This window comes from Ochlerotatus camptorhynchus, unplaced genomic scaffold (assembly GCF_037179485.1).
Source record: "Ochlerotatus camptorhynchus isolate MF236.1 unplaced genomic scaffold, CSIRO-AGI_Acam_v1.1 ptg000077l, whole genome shotgun sequence".
NCBI classification, from domain to species: domain Eukaryota; kingdom Metazoa; phylum Arthropoda; class Insecta; order Diptera; family Culicidae; genus Ochlerotatus; species Ochlerotatus camptorhynchus.
Window position 1 is genome coordinate 4,972,232 of NW_027040567.1, and position 21,355 is coordinate 4,993,586.

At 40.4% G+C, this 21,355-nt stretch overlaps 1 protein-coding gene across 1 annotated transcript in view; it reads left to right on the forward strand.

Moving 5' to 3' along the window:
* Window positions 1-21,355, forward strand: part of LOC135697738 (frizzled-like) — a 320,922-nt gene that overhangs the window by 84,409 nt on the left and 215,158 nt on the right. The gene's annotated exons all lie outside the window — the stretch shown is intronic.

Here is a 21,355-nt window from a genome sequence, read left to right on the forward strand (position 1 = left end):
CGTCAGAATCTCATATGAGATAGTCTTCATAGTCGCAGATGATGTTTTTCTCGGCATTTCGAATGGAACATTGGATGCAAAACTTGGAAAGCGTCGGTTCTTTTCTGAGCCTCCTTGGAGTGTCAAATGGAATGCTCATCAGAATGCTGGATTTACACTTCAACCTCATTTTACGACCATTATTGGAAGGTCGTAAGACTGTTCGGTTGAAAAATAATTTGCGGTTGAATCCTTTCTTTTTCATTAAATAAAATGACTGGATACCGAAATATCAATCCCGGATGTTCGGTAAACTAGAATGTGTCTAAATCTTGGTAGGGATGATTTTGAGGATAACTAACAAAATGAATATTTTCACAAATAGAGTGTTGGTTTTTTACAGACAGAACGATGGGAAATGTTTGCTTCATGCTGAATTTATAATAATATCAAGGTTTTAGACGCTGGGGTCAACAATATTCAAAATAGTCATTAGACAAAATTAAATTGATTTGCTTTTGATGATAGCTTCCGATTTTGACAATTTTGGGTTGGATAATGAAGCACTGGTGAATATCAACAAACGCGTATTCATTGATGTATAATGAACTCATTTGATGATTTCGCTCGTACGTGACAGCGAAGATTTTCAAAACAAACGCAATTCGGTATCACCCACCACGCCCCCAGGGGATTCCTGTAAGATCTTCATGCTCTACAGGCTCATCGAAGTCTTTTATGACGTTCAAACGTACCATTCCATTTTGTAGATCAATGTGAGAAGTTATTTCATCATGCATGATATATTTTTGAAAAACAAACTACTACCATTCGATGGAATTTCTAAAGCTTCAAAATATCAAGCTAACATAACTTGGAGAACGCAAATTATTGTTTCATTACAACTGCATATTCCGCAGTATGTAGTGCGGCTCTCAGCGTTCACTCGGCTGTCGACAGAAGCAGGCAACTCTCAATGTGTGTCACGCGATCGTCTGTTTACTCGGCAGCAACTATTGTGTGGTCCTCCCCATTGTTCTTCATCAGCAGTTCTTTCGGGCGATGCATGCACTTTGGAAAGCAACCGTTTCGTGATGAATGTGTGAGTGCTGACCACGTTTTGCACCCATTACTACAATGGAAGCGCTCTGCCCTTCGTTGGCAATACTGCTATACAATAAAACTACTGGAAGCGGCTCCCGTTCTAACGGAGGAGGCTTATTGGATAGCGGAAGATAAAGTAGTTATTGTGTTGTATATTTTGACTATAGTTTTAAGATGTATTGTATAGTGAACAAGAATCCTCGGCTCTGTAAAGTAAATTCGATTGAGCCTTATCAAATGAATTAATAAACAACAGTTGTAGCGGCTCTTCGAAGCTTTTTGGTTTTGCAAATTTAGTGGAGAAATCGTACAATACCTTGATGAATCTGAGGAATGTCATGATCTGAAATGCACGGTAATTAAGGACATGGAATATATTTTGCTAATACAACTTCTTATCACTCTTGATCTGATGAAGTTGCACGGAGCCTCATGGATTTGTAGAATTCATCTGGACATCAAGCAACATTTTGTTGAGCCTGTAGAATATCCTGACAAAATCCTCAGGAAAACTTGGAGACGTCTAAATAAGTAGTCATTACAACTACATATCCCGCATTATGTAATGGGGCTCTATCAAGCTTTCTGGGTTCACAAAGTTAGTCAAAACTTCGCCCTATATCTCGTTGAATCTGGAGGAGAATGAAACATATTTTGTTAACACCGTTATATCAACAATCAATACGAAACTACCGATTTTAAATTGGCTCACTACTTGACTAGCCTATTGGTCCCAAGCAAATCGATTACGTACCCCATTCTAGTATAAATTCTAGTTCTACACTATGTTTGTTTTGATTCGCTATGAAAGTTTGACAGATAAAATGAGGGGTTAGTGGATTTTCCTATGTTTCGAGGAGTGAATCGATTAGCGTGGGACCGAAGATAGTACCAGAGCTGAGCCAAAAAGTTGAGCACTTTTCTTCGGAACCTACTAGTTTTAGAGTTACCTCTATGGTTATATGCCTCACATGATGTAACGGGGCTCTATAATGCGGGTTGCGTTAGAAAAAAATTGGTTGGTTCATCATACAAATCACTGTTGAGCCTCTAGAACTTGAAGAACTAAACTTCAGGATGATTTGAAGAGCCAGAGATATTTTGTCAACATAACAATGTATTCTGCAGAATGCTCTTGGGGGTTAATGAAACTCTAGGAGTTTGAAAATACGATCGGGATATTGTGTACAATTAGGGACAACATATAATACTTATTTGAACCTGTAGATCTCCAAGACTGAATCTTCAAGATGATCTGGATATGTTTTATTACCACGTGTGTCCTGTGTTGACATATGTCTTTTCGGACTTACTGTTACAACTTATAGGCTTGTTATTTGAAGAAAATTCTGCAAATTTATGGTGTATTATTTCCTGCGGTTTTGGAGATTCAGACCGTCAAAGAGTTCATGAATATCCCAGTTTATATTTTTCTGAATAATTGAAGTATTTTTCAACAATACTACTGAAGAAACTTTGTGATTTTCTGCAAACAGTGATTTTTGACAGACTATTTTATGTCATATATGTGTGATCGAATCGGTTAAGGTAACGCATGATGAATTTTAGCCCTTAGCATAGAAGCTGGGGCCAGGAGCTCCCGGATCATGACCGAATGTGACCAGTATGGTCCTGTGCTGTGATAATTACTACCATTTAACTGGTTTATGTAATTTAATGTGTCACATGATGGGTTTTACTCATTTCAGGCCGCATTTAGTTTCATGGCACCCTAATAAAAATGCTATGGTTAATTTACTAACCGACGTGTTCTGAGTATCATCCAAACTATTTGTGGAATAGTTCAATCATTTGGGTTATCGTTTGTTTATGTTTTTTTTATTAGGGCATTTACAAACCAGAACATGTTCCAGCTATACATCTCCTCGGAACCAGTTCACGATTCCAAAATTATTCAAAAAGTTCTATGAGACCATAGTACCTGGACGGTGGACGTGACTCTGATCTTATGGCAGGATCAAGCAGCTGTTTTGTTGGCAACACTGTATTCTGCAGTGTGACATAAAAGCCATGAAGTACATATCTAGATAGAGCTGGAATTTTGTAAACAATGACTTCTCTCGATGATTTCTAGAAAATCAAGGCTCGCCCATGCAAACCAACATCCTCAACGGGTAGGAGAAGGCTTCCGCTACCCGATGGTTATGTTGGTTTGCGTGGGCGTGCCTTAAAATCCTAGAAATCATCGATAGAAGTCATTGTTTACAAAAGTTGTTACTCCCAAATTCCAGCTCCATCTAGATATGTACTCTATTCTATGCGACAGAAACACCAATGTTGCCTGCTGAACAGTTGATTGAGCATAATCACAAAACATCAGTGGCTTGAAACATGAATAACTTTTGTTCCTAAAATTTTATCGAAAAGTATGGTTCGAACTAAGTTGTAGCTTTCTTACAAAGTTCTTACAGCTATCATTTTTCAGAGCAGAGTGATATGGTGAATTGTTAGATAGATATGAACAACAAATTTGAGTTTCCCATAGCAAACTCCATATAAACTTCATAGGATTTGTGCCAAACCAGTTTCTTATAAAATAAAATTTTAAAGATAAAATTTTTGGAGAATAATCAGGACCCGATTTGTTCAAAACTGAATTCTACCATAAGATGGCAACACTGCTCGAGTTAAATCAAAGAGTGCTCATTATCTCTGTACTATTTCACGGTAATGACTTCGAAAGTTCAGCAAAGTTAGAGTATGAGTCAATGACCATCCAGGGTTGCCATGAATGATTCTTAATTCTACCAGTTGATGGTAACACTGCTCGATTACACTCAATTTCATTTCAAGATAGCGAATGTGCATGTTCAGCAAAGTTCGAGAATGTGCCAAGAGCCAGCCAGAGTTGCCATGAATTCTACCGAAAGATGGCACCACTGCTCGATTTGAAGCAAACAGAGCTCGATATCTCGGTTTCATTTCAAGAGAGAGACATCAAATGTTAAGCAAAGTTGAAATGGGCGTCGTGAGCCATGAATTACTCCAATTTATGCCTTTAGATGGCAACATCGGGTAGAATCAAATGACACCCAATGTATCTGCACAGACAAACAGACGTAGCTCTTTGAATAAGTTTTTCTTGAAAACATTGTACCTCAATATATAGGACATCAGTAACGACATCTCTCGGGCTTCTCGCGGAAAATAAGCTTGCTAACAATGTTGCATGCAAGTTAAACAGAAAATATAGAAATGTCAAAGTGTTCCGATTCCAGCGATGCGGTGAGAAGTTCGCGCAAATGATATTATTCAAATCAATCGTTAAATGCGTGAACGATGATCCAGAATTAAGTGATACGTCTGTTTGTCTGTGATATCTGTGTCGTTCCAAGGTAATGATTTCATGAATTCATTAAAGTTGGATTATGAGTCAAGAGCCAGCCAGAGTTGCCAATGACAAGCAATTCTGAAGGTAGATAGCAACACTGCTCGAGTAGAATCTAATAGAGCTCAATTATTCGGAGACGTTTCATGGTCACTATCATGTCATGGTCAATGTATTTTTTTTGACAACGTCTTCAGCTATGCTATACAGACTGATAAAAGAAACTTTACTATTTTACTAGCGTCGTAAACTTATTTTTCTTCATATTATAGTCGAACTGATAGCTTACTTCATTTAAACTTCTGAGGCATCTTTGTAACAGGTGATTTTCATCGAAGACTGTTCGGTTCCTTCGAATCCATAGAAACTGTCGTTGTCGGGAGCTGCAAGCAGGAGCATAAAAGTTTACTTGCTGCAGAAGATGACTGTCTACACAGTCCAAGCGGTTACTTAACACGCCAATGCAAACAAACTCTCCAAGTAAACCCTGCGCTGGTGAAGGGGCTCTAGACTTATCCGTTGACATCGGTGTTCGTATGGAGGCAGTCGAAGAGGGTCATTCCACGGCAGGTTTCGCAAAGCAAATCCGATGAAATAACGTTGAACTCTTTCTTGCCGGTCTCCATATTCAAGAATACTACGCACCAGGAAGGCAGTGCAGAAATCCGCTAACTGGAATGGCACTTTCGATAACTGTGAAAACTGACCGACAGTGAGTATCGATGAGTTCATTGTCCCGGGCTCGATCAGGTGGAATGTACAGAGCACATAGAAATAGCGTGCGATCATCCAGATTGATGGCTGTCCAAACCTGCTCCACATTGTTCCATGAATCGTTCTCGATGGCTTTTTCCTCCAACCAGTAGATTTCCGGTTGTTCTTGGGATTCCAATAGCAACGAAAAGCCTCGTAGTCAAGACCAAAGACTTGACTAGAAAACGTTCGAGAATCGAGCCACGGTTCGCACAGGACAATTACATCCTAGCAACGATCCGATACAGCTAGCCGGTACTCTTCAACATCAGTATTTCAAGTGTTTTGGTAGAAAATTACAACACTTACGGCAAGGAATCGAACGACTGTTCTCCCTGGAAATCATAGATACATCAGGCAACAACTGACCATCATCGAGTCTGATTGAATACTCGACATAGTGTTGGAAGACCCCCTTTTCACATCTGACAGCAGGTCTGGAACGACTATGACGAACGACGGCTGCTAATGGCAGGACTGAGACGGAGGGATTGGGGGCTTTGATGAGTCTTTCTACAGCACGTTCGGCGTTCCCAGAATGGAGAGTTACATAGGCAACATCACAATGACTAACATAGTCCGAATTGCTGAAAATTTGATCAGCATCAAGCAATGGTCAATATATTGATTGTACTTGCCTTTAGGAGCAAGAGCTGGAAGACTCTTGATCCATATCCAGCCACATGCCTAAGACGACTATGCTGAGCGCTGGCATGAATCGGCACGACTGGGTTGGGGCCTCCCTTAGCTCAGTCGGTAAAAGCGCAGCTACAAAGCAAGACCATGCTGGAGGTAGCTGGGTTTGATTCCCGGTCCAGTCTAGGAATTTTTCGGGTTGGAAAATTTCACGACTTCCCTGGGCATAGAAGTATGATTGGACTTGCCACACAATTATACCAATGCAAAAATAGTACAGGCATCGAAAGCTCTTAATTAATAAGTGTGGAAGTGCATCTAGAGCACTATGTTGAGAGCACGCAATAAGCTAATATGCGATGTGCAATAAGCTTGAAATGCGAAGAAGAAGAAGAATAATAATAATAAGAAGAAGAAGAGTTGGAGGTGATGAGGAATTTTGACAAACAACGATAACTGTTGACGATTATCCTTGAAGAATGAGGAAGCGCTACCTTAAGGCGTTGCACTGCCCTAAGTAACCAACAAGCCTGCTAATTCGCCTTTTGCAATATAAGGCTAATGTGCGGCTAATATAAAGCTTAGCATGCCCTATGTTAGCCATGTATCGGCCTTATATTGCAGAAAAGGCGAATTTGCGGACCTGATCGGTGATGGATCATCACTCAAGGTGTGACACTCACCATCAGTGTGATTACCCTACGGATTTTTGAACTCGAAAAAAAGTAAACACTCCCTTTTAAAGCATTGTTCAGTTCAAAAAATACTCCCAGAAATTAGTAATTTTTTACATCAATGTGTGATGCATGTCGGATTGTCAGCAACACTGCTCACCAGTAACCTTTCACTTCTTTCTTCAACTTGAAAGGTGCTCATGACGATACCTTCGACAGCACAGTGATAGAAATGTATCAGGCGTTATTTCCATCAACTATATTTGTTCATAGTGATTGTGATAGTTTGCATCTTTGCTTGGTAGTTATGAATCTGAGAATGCATGAAAAGTTTATGTTTTTTTCACGATTACTCAAAAACTACGTCACTTGTCCCTATCTTTATAAGTACTGGAAAAAGCGTATCGCAAAATGGGCATCTGCTGGTAGTGCCCTTTTTACAGATAAGTGCTTGGTTGATGAGAGTTTTACGAACTAACGATTTTACCTATACTAGAAAAAACCTCTTGACTTCCACAGAGGGAGTTGTCATCTGTGCGAAAACAAAAAGCTAGAACTAGCTGCAAACCGTTAACTGTGATTGTGACTTGGATTGCTGCCGACTGATCCTCAGAAAGATCCGAAATAATCAGCCAAAGTGGCCAATTTGTGAATTTTGAGACACGAACATGGAAAACGCTCAATGGAAAGGGTAGAAGACACACACACGCACACGCAATGGTTGCCAAATAAGCGTTCATTATCTGCGAACTCTGTTTCCTCATCTTTTATTTTAGGTTAACTTTTGCAACCTATCGATGCCCTTTTTGGCTGACTCTGTAAATAGCATCATGTTAGTTATTAGCTATCGTTTTTAATTCATATATAGTCATTTTATAACAAGCATACAAACATATTTCAACAAATGCAGTCCAATCATCAATCAAAAAGCAAAACAAACAAAACTAAAAAAAAAAACTTATCTACATTGTGATATGGCAAGCAAAACGTGAATCATGTTCGAATTAAGTCGTCATTTTGTTTGATATAAGCGCCAGTCAGTCAGACCAACCACACACACGCAGTGCAATCAAGCGTAAAAGTAATCAAAATTAAATTAGTAGGTTCATTTTTTTTTGGCCAATGCATTATCGGCAAAAAAAAAAGAAGAAACAAGTCGCTTTCGCTACTTACTGTACTTAACTGTAGGAGACGATGATAACACTTTCAAAGTTCGAAATTCGATAAACCAGTTTCTGCGGATCGAATTCCCACGTGACGAGAGAAAGAACTCAGTGTCCGATAATTTCACCCCCAGGTGGGATCAATAAAACATGTAATATCGCAAATCGAGGCTGGTATCCATTTTCTCCCCCTTTTTTTTTTTGGAAAACATTTTCACCGAACGTGGACCAAATCATTATGATAGCAACAGCAGCAGTCAGTAGTAGTCGGTAATTTGCACCTTGCCGGAACCGGTCCAATTCGAATGGGGGAACCGGTTGGAGAAAAGAAGTTTCGTCTGATTTATGACTGCGGACCAAAAGGGACCAAACTCGTTCGTTTCGGTCAAATTATTAGCTTTGAAGCAGTTAGGATGTTAGCATGATCAATGTCTCATTATAAATAATGCCATTTCATCGCGCAATCATGTTTCATTTTAAGTGATATAGGCAATGTCCTTTGCTTGATACTTAGGTAAAATTGTGAATAACTAGCGTTAGAAAATCCTAATTTTATCAAATTTCCCCGCTTCTGTAAATATGTACAAACCCGGATAAGCAATTCTAAATACAAATCGATTATTAGGATGTCTTGGGTAATCATTTGCTAAAACATACCGAAACTCCTTCTAGCGTTGCACACGAGAAACCGACCGAACCTGAGCTATTTAGCACTTCTAAAAATGGACTTACTAACTGATAAATGAACTCAACATTTAAGGCGGCGCTTGAATGTGTTCCCATTTGCGGCAAAGTCGTTTTGTCTTGCGGCAGGCAGTTCAAAGCCGACTGTGCGAAACATTTGCAAACAAGTTGGAGCGTGGCGGCAGGAGAAAAATGAGTGTTGATAAAATAGATTTTTTTTAACAGGGTGCGAATAATTGCTAACCGTTTCAGGTGTTTATGATTCCGCTACGCTGCGTTACATGAAGGCATAGAGGCTACTGGAGCCAAAGACCATAGGGGGTGTATGTTGCTGTTGGAGATAGTTTAGCAGTTGCTAGCGCTCAAGATGTCTGGTTATACGAATGCTAATTGGTCAGCTTTTCAAAGATATTGCCAGTGGAGTTTACACCGTTATTAGTGGACATGGCGTTGAATGCTGTAATTAGTGCAAGCTTTTGAGGGCGAGATAATATTGTCTTTAGCTTTAAGATCATTTGTCAATAGTTAACTTTTGGTTAGGCTAGCCCAAGCTGTATATTGGAGATCACTGTGAAGTAGCGGCGCCGGTGGTGTAGTGGTAAGCGTGATTACCTCTCACCCCAGCGGGCCTGGGTTCAATCCCAGTCGGCGCCACCGGGATGTTCTGAGGCATAACATCTCTGATCACGCCTTCCTTCGGAAGGGAAGTAAAGCCGTTGGTCCCCGGTTCATGAGTTGATGGGTCGACAGGTAGGATCCAGGTGAGGGAGCTGCCTTCCTGGCGTCGGTAGCATTGGTGCTCGGAATACAAGATCGACGGAAAACAAACCAAAGGAAAAAAAATCACTGTGAAGTAAGAAGTAAATGTGGTTGTGGGTAGTCACCCGGGTAGTCGACGACTACTTAGCACCAAGCAAACAAAAAAATAATTTTTAAGTAAAATCGAATTCGGATTACGAGCAGCGGAGTCATATCTATTTTTTATGAAATGCTCGAAACTACCATGACATTATTTCAGCTGCCCTAAAAAATTAACCGCATTTCCCCGAAGTTCCTGAAACATTCCTGAAGATTCCGAAATTTTCCTGAAACTCTCGGAACATTGCTTAAGTTTTTGAAAATTTCCTGAGTGGCTCAGAAATTATTTGAAAGTCCTGTTATTTCATCAGAATCTTTAATCTTCTCTGATGTTGTCGGAGTTTTCCTTAAATTAGCGCAATTCTTCTGAAGTGCTTTTCTGAAGTTCTAAATTAAATTGAAATGTCCGAAAAATAATTAAGCATCCTTGAAGCTCCTGAACAATTACAAATGTTTTCTAAGCTTTTCTGTATTTTTCTTGACTCAGCTACCATTTTCAGAACTTCTTAAAGGATATTCCCGGTCCATGTGTGTTTGAATGGATACAATATTCTACGCAGGTGTGGAAGCTACCTTCCTGCACATTCGATTGCCGTCAATGGATGGAAATCGATGTCCGTCGGTGATTGGCGCTAGGTTGCGGAACAGAGACCAAGCATGGAAACATTCATTCACTCGCGTGAGCACCACATAATCAAAATAGCTATCCTCACCTACAAACAGATTGCTGATCAAGAGTAAATTCTTCTAACAAAGTGACTCTGCAGGTCGACTTAGAACTGACAGCAGTAGAAAGATATAAGGATAAACTGAAAGACAGCCGAACAATTTTCTCCACAGATAGAGTGAAATGCGTGAAATCCGAATGCTAACGATTTAAATTGCCAAGTCCGATAGTTTTTGGCTTACTGATTTAAATCAGTTGAATTTTCCACAGCAGTTTTATGTTATTTGCATGACGCGTATGTGTATGTGTTACAGTATAACAATTTTCTCGATATTAATAGCAATTTAAATGTGTCAATGTATATTTAAAGCTAGAAAATAAAAAGGGATTATTTCTGTAAAATTCTCATTCAGCTCACTCAGCAGAATGCAATCGTAAAAGGCTCAGCATGTAAACATAATAAGAGAGGAATCATCCACACTAGCGGCACCGGTGGTGTAGTGGTAAGCGTGATTACCTCTCACCCTAGCAGGCCTGGGTTCAATCCCAGTCGGCGCCACCGGGATGTTCTGAGGCATAACATCGCTGATCATGCCTTCCTTCGGAAGGGAAGTAAAGCCGTTGGTTCCCGGTTCATGAGTTGATGGGTCGATAGGTAGGGTCCAGGTGTGGGAGCTGCCTTCCTGGCACGTCGGTAGCATTGGTGCTCAGCACGGAAAATAAGATCGACGAAAAAAACAAACCAAAGGAAAAAAAAAAAATAATAACAAGCTTAACATTTTTCTATAGACCCTTTTCAAAATTAAGACTCGATTTAAAATGGTCATCTGAAGATGCAAAATGGCATTTTTGGTCATGGTTCTGAAAATTTTCAGCCAAATTCAAAAATACGAAAATTATTGAATTTGCGAATTTGTCTGGAATCGCTCAACTGCCAAACTCTGCTCCTAAGAAAAAAAAACTCTTCCAAGGAATGAAATCGTTTCCAGTAAATTGAACAAAACGAGTCAGCTGTATTAGCAAAAACCCTTCACAGATCAATTGATTTACTTTCTTCTGCAAAAAATGGGGGTGAAAAAATCAAAAAGCAATCATCCCCTTTCATCAGAAGTTCCATTATTGGGCACAATGGCGAATATGTACGCATTTTTTCAATTTCCGGGGACGAACGCAACTGGCAACCATAAATTTAATGCAAAATTCATTTCTCACTCATTTGTCTCGCAGAAAAAAAGGGGAGTCAATGTGGGAAGTTGCGTCTTTTTGAAAATGTTACAGAGGGTAAGATCCCATGATACATAAAGATAAGAAGGAAATTGAAAATCCTTCCTTATTGCACTGTTCACAGGCATAAGTGTGGAAGATGTGATTTTCGTTGATTTTACGACGCAATTGTGTTGATCTAAATTCAATAAACAGGATATTGATTCAGGCGATTCCGAAGGATGAGCGGTCTGTGCTTGTATCATGAAATGCTGGGCAAACGGCACCGGCAAACGCATTCCATTGAAAGACAAGATATATTTCTCTTTTTAAGAACACCAGCATTCCTGTGTTGGTTTGCAACGCCGAGATCACAGTCTGTAATTAAGTAATAAATTTACATTACGAGGAGACTTATTTAAGATTTCATGTCCACTGCATCACGCTGTTGCTAGTTGCGGTCGCATATTGCGATCATGTGTCCTACGGTAATTGCCATGGGGCAAACATTTCTCTGTCCTGTGCATAATAAAAGAATAGCAGCAGCGGCAGTACGATGCGCCATCGGGGATGTTACACACCGAATAACCGCTTTAGAACCACTTTGACATAATCGTCGGTTGATTCTGTGCCTGCCGTCATTCTGATATGATGACGGCAAATTTGCAGTTTCGCTCTCCGTCGTTGCCCGAAGCTCAAGGGGAAGACAGCCTAAAATGCATCCTATGGTTAATTTTCCAAAGCTTTTCCATTTTCGTTTTTGTGAATTTGTCAATAAGCATTACTAGTTTAATTTTTAAACTAGTGATTTTACAAAACTACTCCAGCACTAAGAAATAAGCTTTGATCTACCACATCGAACATTCTATCGCAAGGTGCATTTTGTGCTGTTTTACCCTACATGAAACTGCTTCAGGGTGCATGTTTCTGACACGTCAGGAGTTGAACTGTTTCAATTATGCTCGCACAAAAACCACCCGACTGCTCGGCTGAAACTTTTATTATTATAACCCATTAAAAGCAATCAATTGCAGATATTAATGGTCAATTTCCTCACATAGCACGCAGCAAGCTCGGAATTTTCTCATTGTACATCTCAACAATCACTATCAATTAATATCCTTGTCGTTTGCCATATTTTTTTAGAACGGCCGCTGCGGTTTGCTTTTGTTCTTGAAGTTAGCTTTTTATCCATAGACGAACAGCATTAATACAATCTGCTGCAATGGAGAACGATCTACAATCATTAACACCGAATAACACGGGAAGCCTTTAATCATCCACTTGTGAGCGATGTTGCCATTTCAAACGATTTCCCATCCCTGAATCGATAACCCATCTCGAGCCGGTCCAGCATTGAAGAGGGAAACTCCGCAGTAAGCCGAAACCATTGATTATCTCCGATTGCGAATCGCGTTCGGTAGTCTTTCATGACCTCGACTTGTTCTTTCCAACCACCTGACCTTACGTGCGGTAAGTACCTACGTATTACAGCATACCGACCTACCCCTTCATGGCGAGTACCCGCCGTCTGTTTTGAACTTGCACTTAAATTAATGAATCTTCTCACAGGATGTGGCTGCGCCCAGACAGCAGCGGCGGCAACGGATGCCGATAGGTAATGGTCAGGAAGTTCGGGCAGTCAGCCAGCCAAGTCAACCAAGTCGTCGGAGATGCAAGAAAGGCATAAAGCAAATAATAATCAATACCTTTGGTCCCCGCGCTGCAACCTCCCGGAATGAGTTATTTAATGAGTTTGGCTACCTGATGATTGCAGGGATGCTTTAATCTAGATTTAATTGCTGCCACCATATCTGTGTACCGTGTATGAGTATGTTGGTTTCGTGGGGGAAACGTTTGAACACGAACCGAAATCAGATGCAGTAGGAGATAGGAAAATGGAGGCGGGTTCGGAGTTAATCAGTTTGGACTTTTCCGTTTTTGAAAATCAATTATTGTAAGCGTTGGTGCTGGTGAGCTATATTTAATTAGTGTATGGGTAGAAGAAAGTGATTTTAATGATGATGTTTGTAGTCGATAATTGGAACATGGTTGTGGGGGACTTGACTCTTCATATCAGCGTTGCCAGATATACCGATTTATCGGTATTTATACCAATTTCCGAACTAGATACCGATATACAGATAAGGTTCCTCAGAATACCGATTTTTGAGATTTTATACCGATTTATACCGATTTTTTTGTAAATAATCCAAATTATTATTGCCGCACTCGAGTTTCGGAGAAAATTTTTCCTAGAGACTTGTATATTTTTAAATACCTCATATTTTTTTAGCCTTTACAATTCTAAACAATCATCTCTAAAGATGCCTTATGCAAGATACTCTTTCGACTAATGTTTGGATTTCCTCACCGTTTTTGGCTACCCATCAATCGAGAAATAGTCGATGGCTCTTTCCGGTAATTCTTAGGGAATCGAGAAATGTTTTCTATACATTTTTTAAGTCATTTAGAAGTTTTGATTTCGTTTTTAAACTTCCTGAAGTTTCATCCAACTTTCCCTGGAATTTTCTTCCACCTAACCTTGGAAGCTTCTTCAGCCTTCTTTCGAATGATTCTTTCATCTTCTCCCGCCAGTTTTTTCAACTTTCTCGAAACTTCAAGGATGCTATCAGATTTTTAATGTGGATCCACATTAGCTGCAGGAACATTTAAGAAGTTCTGAAACTTCAGAAAAGTCCAGACTTTTGTGTAAGTTTCGAAAAATTAAAGACAGTTTCATTAACTTCTGTTAATATTCGAAAATTCGGAAATTTCAGAAAATTCCAGCGAAGTCCAATGAACTTAAGGAAACATCATAAATATGTTGGAAACTCTCCAAAGAACTTCTGGGAAATTTAATGGTCTTCAGAAACTTTAGTGAAGCTTAGAGAACATCAGGACAGATCAATTAATTACAATCAAATTGCTGAAATCATAAAAGAGTTCCCTCAGGCAATTTCCGAAAACTTCAGCAATGTCCTGAGGGACTCATGCAAATTTAGGAACATTGTGAGAACATTTTATGGGAAGTTCTATGCTTTTTAATGGCAGTGTCGATAACTTTTAAATATTAAAAAAAATCGAGAAGGTCAGAGAACTTCAATGCTGATGTTACAATAAATTTATGAAAATTGTGAGAACCCTTAGAAGATTTCGTAATCTTCATGAAAGTCCAGACACCTTCAAAGATGATTAGAGATATTGCAGTAGCCTTAATATAATCAGGGATGCTCCGAGCGTTTCGAGGATAACCAGAGAACTCCAAAACAGCCCCTTATTTTAGGACAATTACAAGAACTTCTAAGGAATTTCGAGGAATTATGGAATATTCCTAAGTGCATTTCAGGGAAATTGCGGAGTCTTCGGGGATGTTTTATGAATATCAGGAAATTTTTTTGGATCATTAGAACATCCCCTAGGAATCTCTTTCTCCCGGAATTTCCGACTTTCTTCAGAAGTTTCTGTCAGAGTCTCCAGGAAGTTTATTTCGTCTTCTCCAGGAAGTTCAATTAATTCTCCCAGAAATTTAATTCGTCTTCTTCTGGAAGTTTGACCATAATCCAAAGGTTTTTTTTGTACGACTTATATTGGAAGGTTTTTCCGAGCTCCTTCTGGCTTTCCCTGGAAATGGCTACTTCTTGAAATTTACTTCCGGTTTGTGAAACTTTTCTGGCTTACTTTGGATGTGACATCCAGGGGTTTATTACGGTGAAAACTTGTCACAGGTGGGCAGGAACTCACGGTCTCCCAGTGTTGGTGAGTTCTTTGCCGTTAATGTTCACGAAAAGTTCACTATTTTGCTATACTCAAAACAATTTTTTTTATCTGCGGATTTGGACAGTTTTTGACCTGTTTCATACGACCGGAAGGTGTATGCTGGTCACAAATGCCGTGCCAAACTGATTTCCTACACAATGAATCAATCTTTGATGTGAATTTCGCTAATAAACACGAGGAGCATTTCTTATAGCAACACTTGCCATAGCAAAATGGGCGGTTCATTTTAGTAAACAAACTAACACTTCTACCGACTGTGTCACCTATCTTACTCGCCTAGGACCGTGAGTTCCTGCCCACCTGTCATTTCCCATCTCGCTACTTTCCTAAGACCAGCTGTCTTATAAGGCCTGTACTCGAAAAAAAATGCACCAGACAAAAGTGTTCGCCAAAAATTTATTTTAAGTCGGATTTTCATGAAACTTTTAGGTAATGAACTTTTTTTTTTTGTTTATTAATTTATTTGGTAAGGCTCAACCGAATTAACTTTACAGAGCCAAGGATTCTTGGTCACTATACAATACATCTTAAAAATATAGTCAAAAGGTACAACACAATAAACACTTTATCTTCCGCTATCCAAAAAGCCTCCTCCATCAGAACTGGAGCCGCTTCCAGTAGTTTCATTGTATGGCAAATTGTTGTACGCCAACGAGGGTCAGAGCGCGTCCATTGCAGCAATGGACGCAAAACGTGGTCAGCACTCACACACTCATCACGAAACGGTTGCTTTCCAAAGTCGACGACGCATCGACCGAAAGAACTGCTGATGAAGAACAATGAGGAGGACCACACAATGGTTGCTGCCGAGAAAACAGACGATCGCGTAGCACACATCGAGAGTGGTCTGCTTTTGTCGACAGCCGAGTGAACACTGAGGTAATGAACTAATACATATGGATTATGTTTCGGCATAATTACTTTATTCAATTTCCTTTCCATCGCTGAAAGCCCGCACCTTTCCCTTAAGACCCCTCATAACATTTTGTGCAATGGTGGAGCCGACCTTTTTGGTCACTTTCATCCATTCTTTCTTCCACTCCAGCTCGTTCTTAAACACCTTGGACAATTTTCGAACTTTGGCCTTCATTATGGCCCGAAATCTTTCCATCGGACGAATCTCTGGTGAATTTGGGGGGTTGGCGGTTTTTGGTACAAAAACAACGTTATTGTCTCTGTACCAATCCAACGTCGATCGCGCGTAATGGCATGATGCCAGGTCCGGCCAAAATAATGTCTCGCCTCCGTGGGACCGCTGTAAGGGCAACATATGCTTCTGGAGGCAATCGGTGCGGTAAATTTCGCTGTTGATGGTACCCATTGTGATGTACGGTTTACTCAGTTTACCGCATTGGCATATGGCCTGCCAGAGCAAGTATTTTTTGGCGAATTTGTCCCCTTTCTTCTTCCTTATGTCTTCCGGAACATCAAACCGTGATTTGGCAACGTAGAACTCCAGCCCCGGTATCTGCTTTGCGTCTGCCTTGATGTAGGTTTCGTCATCCATAACCACACGTTTTGTTGATCACGCCGGTTTGGTGCCTTCCGGACATTGAATACACGAAGCCCAGCTCGTTTCATGGTTTGCTGAACGAACCAGGCAGAACACTTTGCCTTCAGAGTCGCGTCGCGAATCGAAAGGTTGGGATTACGCTTGAAATAATCCAACACCTTCCGGGCCTTCACAGGGTCAGCTGTCTTCGATTTTCTTCCACTTCCAGCCCGCCCCTCGGTCGTCTGGGACTCCTTAAACGATTATACCACCCGAGACACAGTTGTATGGGTGATTCCCAGTTGTCTTCCGATCCATCTCATGGTTGCAGTTGGATTTTCCATGACGGCGCGCAAAATTCTCCGACGATTTTCTTCTTGTTTCGATGACATCTCAATAACCACTGAACCGATTGTTATGAAATTTTGCACATGTAAACAATTCACTTCAAACTAGTTATACCCAGATTTTCATCAATTTTTACCCACGGATAAAAAAGTTACAAACGGATAAAAATGGTGCATTTTTTCGAGTACAAGCCTTACCAGGAGCATGAACGGATATGAGCGATCATTACGACAGTATTTCCATTTCCAGCATTCATCCGCGAATTCATGCCCATAGACCTTTTTGACGTTTAATAGTCTTTCTCTATCTAGCACACATGAATGAATGAACGGTTTATTATCCCACTAATCTGTTTCCCTCCTGCTCACACTCGCTTGATTTAAATGGTGCAGTAGTGTGCGCCGATTAAACGTCAAAAAGCTCTATATGGAATGTCCCCAGAAATGGTGCACAGTGGTTCAGAATGCAGATTTAGCTGGAAGGATAAGTTTTGAGCCTGAAATTTTAGACAAAAAGTGTACTGAACAAAGTTGTTCCTTATAGATAGGCGCTTATTTTTATGGCAATGAATTCTAGGGTAGTTCTTATTATCATTGAAATCTCAAATCTAACTTTTTTGTTTGAAGTCATAAAGGTATATATTTTTGGCCAAGTTGTATCTGGCCAACTTTGTTAAAAAACCCTTTTTTTATCTCATGAATTGACCGATTTAAATCAATTTTCCAAAATTGAGTTAGGGTGTCTCTAAAAAACAGTTTATTTGTATAAAGTTTTCTTATTTCAAATTTCTCAGCAGAGATGTCTTCAAATAACTTTTGAAGGCGCAAATTTTTGCTGCCCAGAGCTTGTGGATATCTTTCGCCGATCAAGAGTTATTGAAGTTTTTCTACTAAAAATATGCCCATTTCAAATGTTAATATCTCTGGTTGAGGCAAACTAAAAAAAAAAATTACGGCATTTGCAAGGGCGTATGTTATTCTCAATCATATGAAAAAATTAGAGGTATGTTATTTTTTAAACTCGTATAAATTCAATTTGAATTACTTCATATTTTTTACTATAATTGATAATATATTTTTAATTAGAAGAAATACACTACCGATCATAAGTTTAAGGACACCCCCAAAAAACCATGCAAATATGTTTTGTTCAATGATCTCTCATTTTACGTTCAATTTTCGATCTCCAAAGGTTATTTGAATGGTATGAATGGTATAAATAGCATAAGTATTCTACTAATACTTTTATTTCAAAATATGGCCAACCCAGAATACAGTCATGGTTCCTATATGTAGATCCTGGAGACAACGAAACGGTCCTCGAAAAATCCGGAACTTCCGTAAACATGGTCAATCCATGATCCTGATCCTAGAGCTCTGCGGTTTTTTTGAAAACATTAGGAACTGTGATATAAACAAATATTTGGGGTCGTGACATAAACATGTACCTGGATGGCCATGGAACATCCGTAAAAGTGGACCATCGATGAAACTGATCCTAGAGCTCCGTTTTTTTTTAACATTAGGATCTGGGATAAAAGAATGAATTTGGTTCATGGACCCAGATGGCCATCGGACCGTCCAGCGGAAGATCCAGAACATCCGTAAAAGTGGAAAATCCACGATCCTGATTCTAGAGCTCCGTGGTTTTCTTGAAAACATTAGGAACTGTGATGATAGAAAGAATTTGGGCTTGTGACATAAACATGAACCTGGATGTCCATAGGACCGTCCTCCGGAAGATCCGGAACATCCGTAAAAGTGATCAATCCATGAAACTGATCCTAGAGCTACGCGTTTTTTTAACATTAGGATCTGTGATATAAGAATGAATTTGGGTCATGGACCAAGATGGCCATCGGACCGTCCAGCGGAAGATCCGGAACATCCGTAAAAGTGGTAAATCCACGAACCTGATCCTAGAGCTCTGTGGTTTTCTTGAAAACATTAAGATCTGTGATGATAGAAAGAATTTAGGCTTGTGACATAAACATGAACCTGGATGTTCATAGGACCGTCCTCCGAACGATCCGGAATATCCGTGAAAGTGGAAAATTAACGAAACTGATCATAGAGCTCCGTGGTTTTCTTGAAAACTTTAGGAACTGTGATATTAGAATGATTTTGGGATCGTGACATAAACATGGACCCAGATGGCCATCGAAACGTCCTCCGGAAGATCCGAAAAATCCGTAAAAGTGGTCAATGTATGAAACTGGTCCTAGAGCTGCACGGTTTTTTTTTTCGAAAACACTTGGAACAGTCATATATAAATAAATTTGCAGTCGTGACATAAACATGTACCCAGAAGGCCATGGGACCGTCCTCCGCAAGATCTAGAACATCTTTAAATATGGTCAATCCTCGAAACTGATCCTAAAGGGTGATACGGTCAAAATTTGGTCAATATCAACTTGACGTATTTCTTTCAATTTTGCATTTAAAAAACCTGAACACCCCTCATTTTGAAGGTGTGTGTGTGTAGAATGTTGCTCCTATTTTGATTTTGGAATTCACTCTTCAGTTGTCAAAATGCCGTCCAAGCAAGAAGAGCAGCGTATCAAAATTTTGCTCGCGCATCGCGAAAATCCGAGCTACTCGCACGCAAAGTTGGCAAAATCGCTAAAAGTTGCCAAATCAACCGTTACAAATGTAATTAAAGTGTTTGGGGAACGTTTGTCGACAGCCAGGAAGTCTGGATCGGGGGGAAATCGAAAACCGGAAGCCGCTGAGACGACAAAGAGAGTTGCCGGTAGTTTCAAGCGAAACCCTAACCTCTCTCTCCGAGATGCCGCAAATAAGCTGGGTGTATCGTCTACAACCGTGCATCGAGCCAAAAAACGAGCCGGACTATCGACTTACAAGAAGGTAGTGACTCCAAATCGCGATGATAAACAAAATACGACGGCCAAAGCGCGATCCCGGAGGCTGTACACGACGATGCTGACGAAGTTTGACTGCGTGGTAATGGACGACGAAACCTACGTCAAAGCCGACTACAAGCAGCTTCCGGGACAGGAGTTTTATACGGCAAAAGGAAGGGGAAAGTTAGCAGATGTTTTCAAGTACATGAAACTGTCAAAGTTCGCAAAGAAATATCTGGTTTGGCAAGCCATCTGTACCGGTGGCTTGAAAAGCAGCATTTTCATAGCTTCCGGGACTGTCAACCAAGAAATTTACGTGAAAGAGTGTTTGAATAAACGTCTGCTGCCTTTCCTGAAGAAACACGGTTGTTCCGTACTATTTTGGCCGGATTTGGCATCTTGCCATTACGGTAAAAAGGCCATGGAGTGGTACGCCGCCAACAACGTGCAGGTGGTTCCCAAGGACAAGAACCCTCCCAACACGCCAGAGCTCCGCCCAATTGAGAAATACTGGGCTATTGTCAAGCGGAACCTAAAGAAGACCAAAAAAACTGCTAAGGGCGAGCAGCAGTTCAAGGCAAACTGGCTTTCTGCGGCGAAGAAGGTGGACAAGGTGGCTGTACAAAATCTGATGGCAGGGGTCAAGCGTAAGGCCCGGCAATTCGGATTTGGAAAAGCGGAAGCCTAACTGAATATTTTTCCTGAATTTTATACTAATTGAACTTGAAAAAGAAATTTAATTTGATTTTTTAAATAAACGATTTCACCGATTTACACGCGTTTTCCCTTGACCAAATTTTGACCGTATCACCCTTTAGAGATCTACGGTTTTTTCGAAAGCATGTGGAACTGCGATATAAGAAATATTTTGGGGTCATGACATAAACATGGACCCAAATGGCCATGGGGCCATCCTCTGGTAAGTGCAGAACATCCATAAAAGAGGTTAATCAATGAAACTGATCCTAGAGCTCCACAGTTTTTTTTTTCCAGAACCATTAGGAACTGTGATATAAGAATGAATTTGTGATTGTGACTTAAACATGATAGATAGCCATGGGACCGTCGTCCGGAAGATCAACAACATCCGTAAAATGGTCACTCCATAGAATTGAGAGGTGGAAGCAGTACTATGACGAGTACCTCAACGGGGATGCAGCAGAAAACGAAGGTGGCACGGCAACAGACCTTGGAGCACGTGCAGAAGACGACAGGCTACTGGCCACTGATCTTCAAGAAGTTGAGGAAGAGATCGGTCGATTGGTGAACAACAAAGCAACTGGTGTAGATCAACAACCAAGTGAGCTATTAAAATACGGTGGTGAAGCACTGGCTAGAGCACTACACTGGGTAATTGCCAAGATTTGGGAGGAGGGAATATTACCGGAGGAGTGAAGCAAGGTGTTGTATGCCCAATATACAAAAAGGGGGACAAGTTGGATTGCTGCAACTACCGCGCGATCACACTGTTGAGCGCCGCTTACAAGGTACTCTCCCAAATTATACGCCGAGCCTCTCACCATTTGCAAGAGATTTCTTCGGCAATACCAACAGGGATTCATGGGTTTATATTCGCGATTCGGCAGGTTCTGCAGAAATGCCACAAATACAACTTGCTTACACATCATTTGTTCGTCGATTTCAAATCCGCATACGACACAATCGATCGATATCAGCTATGGCAGATTATGCACGAGTACGAATTTCCAGATAAACTAACGCGATTGGTCAAGGCGACGATGGATCGAGTGATGTGCGCTGTTCGTGTATCGAGGACACTCTCGAGTCTCTTTGAATCTCGA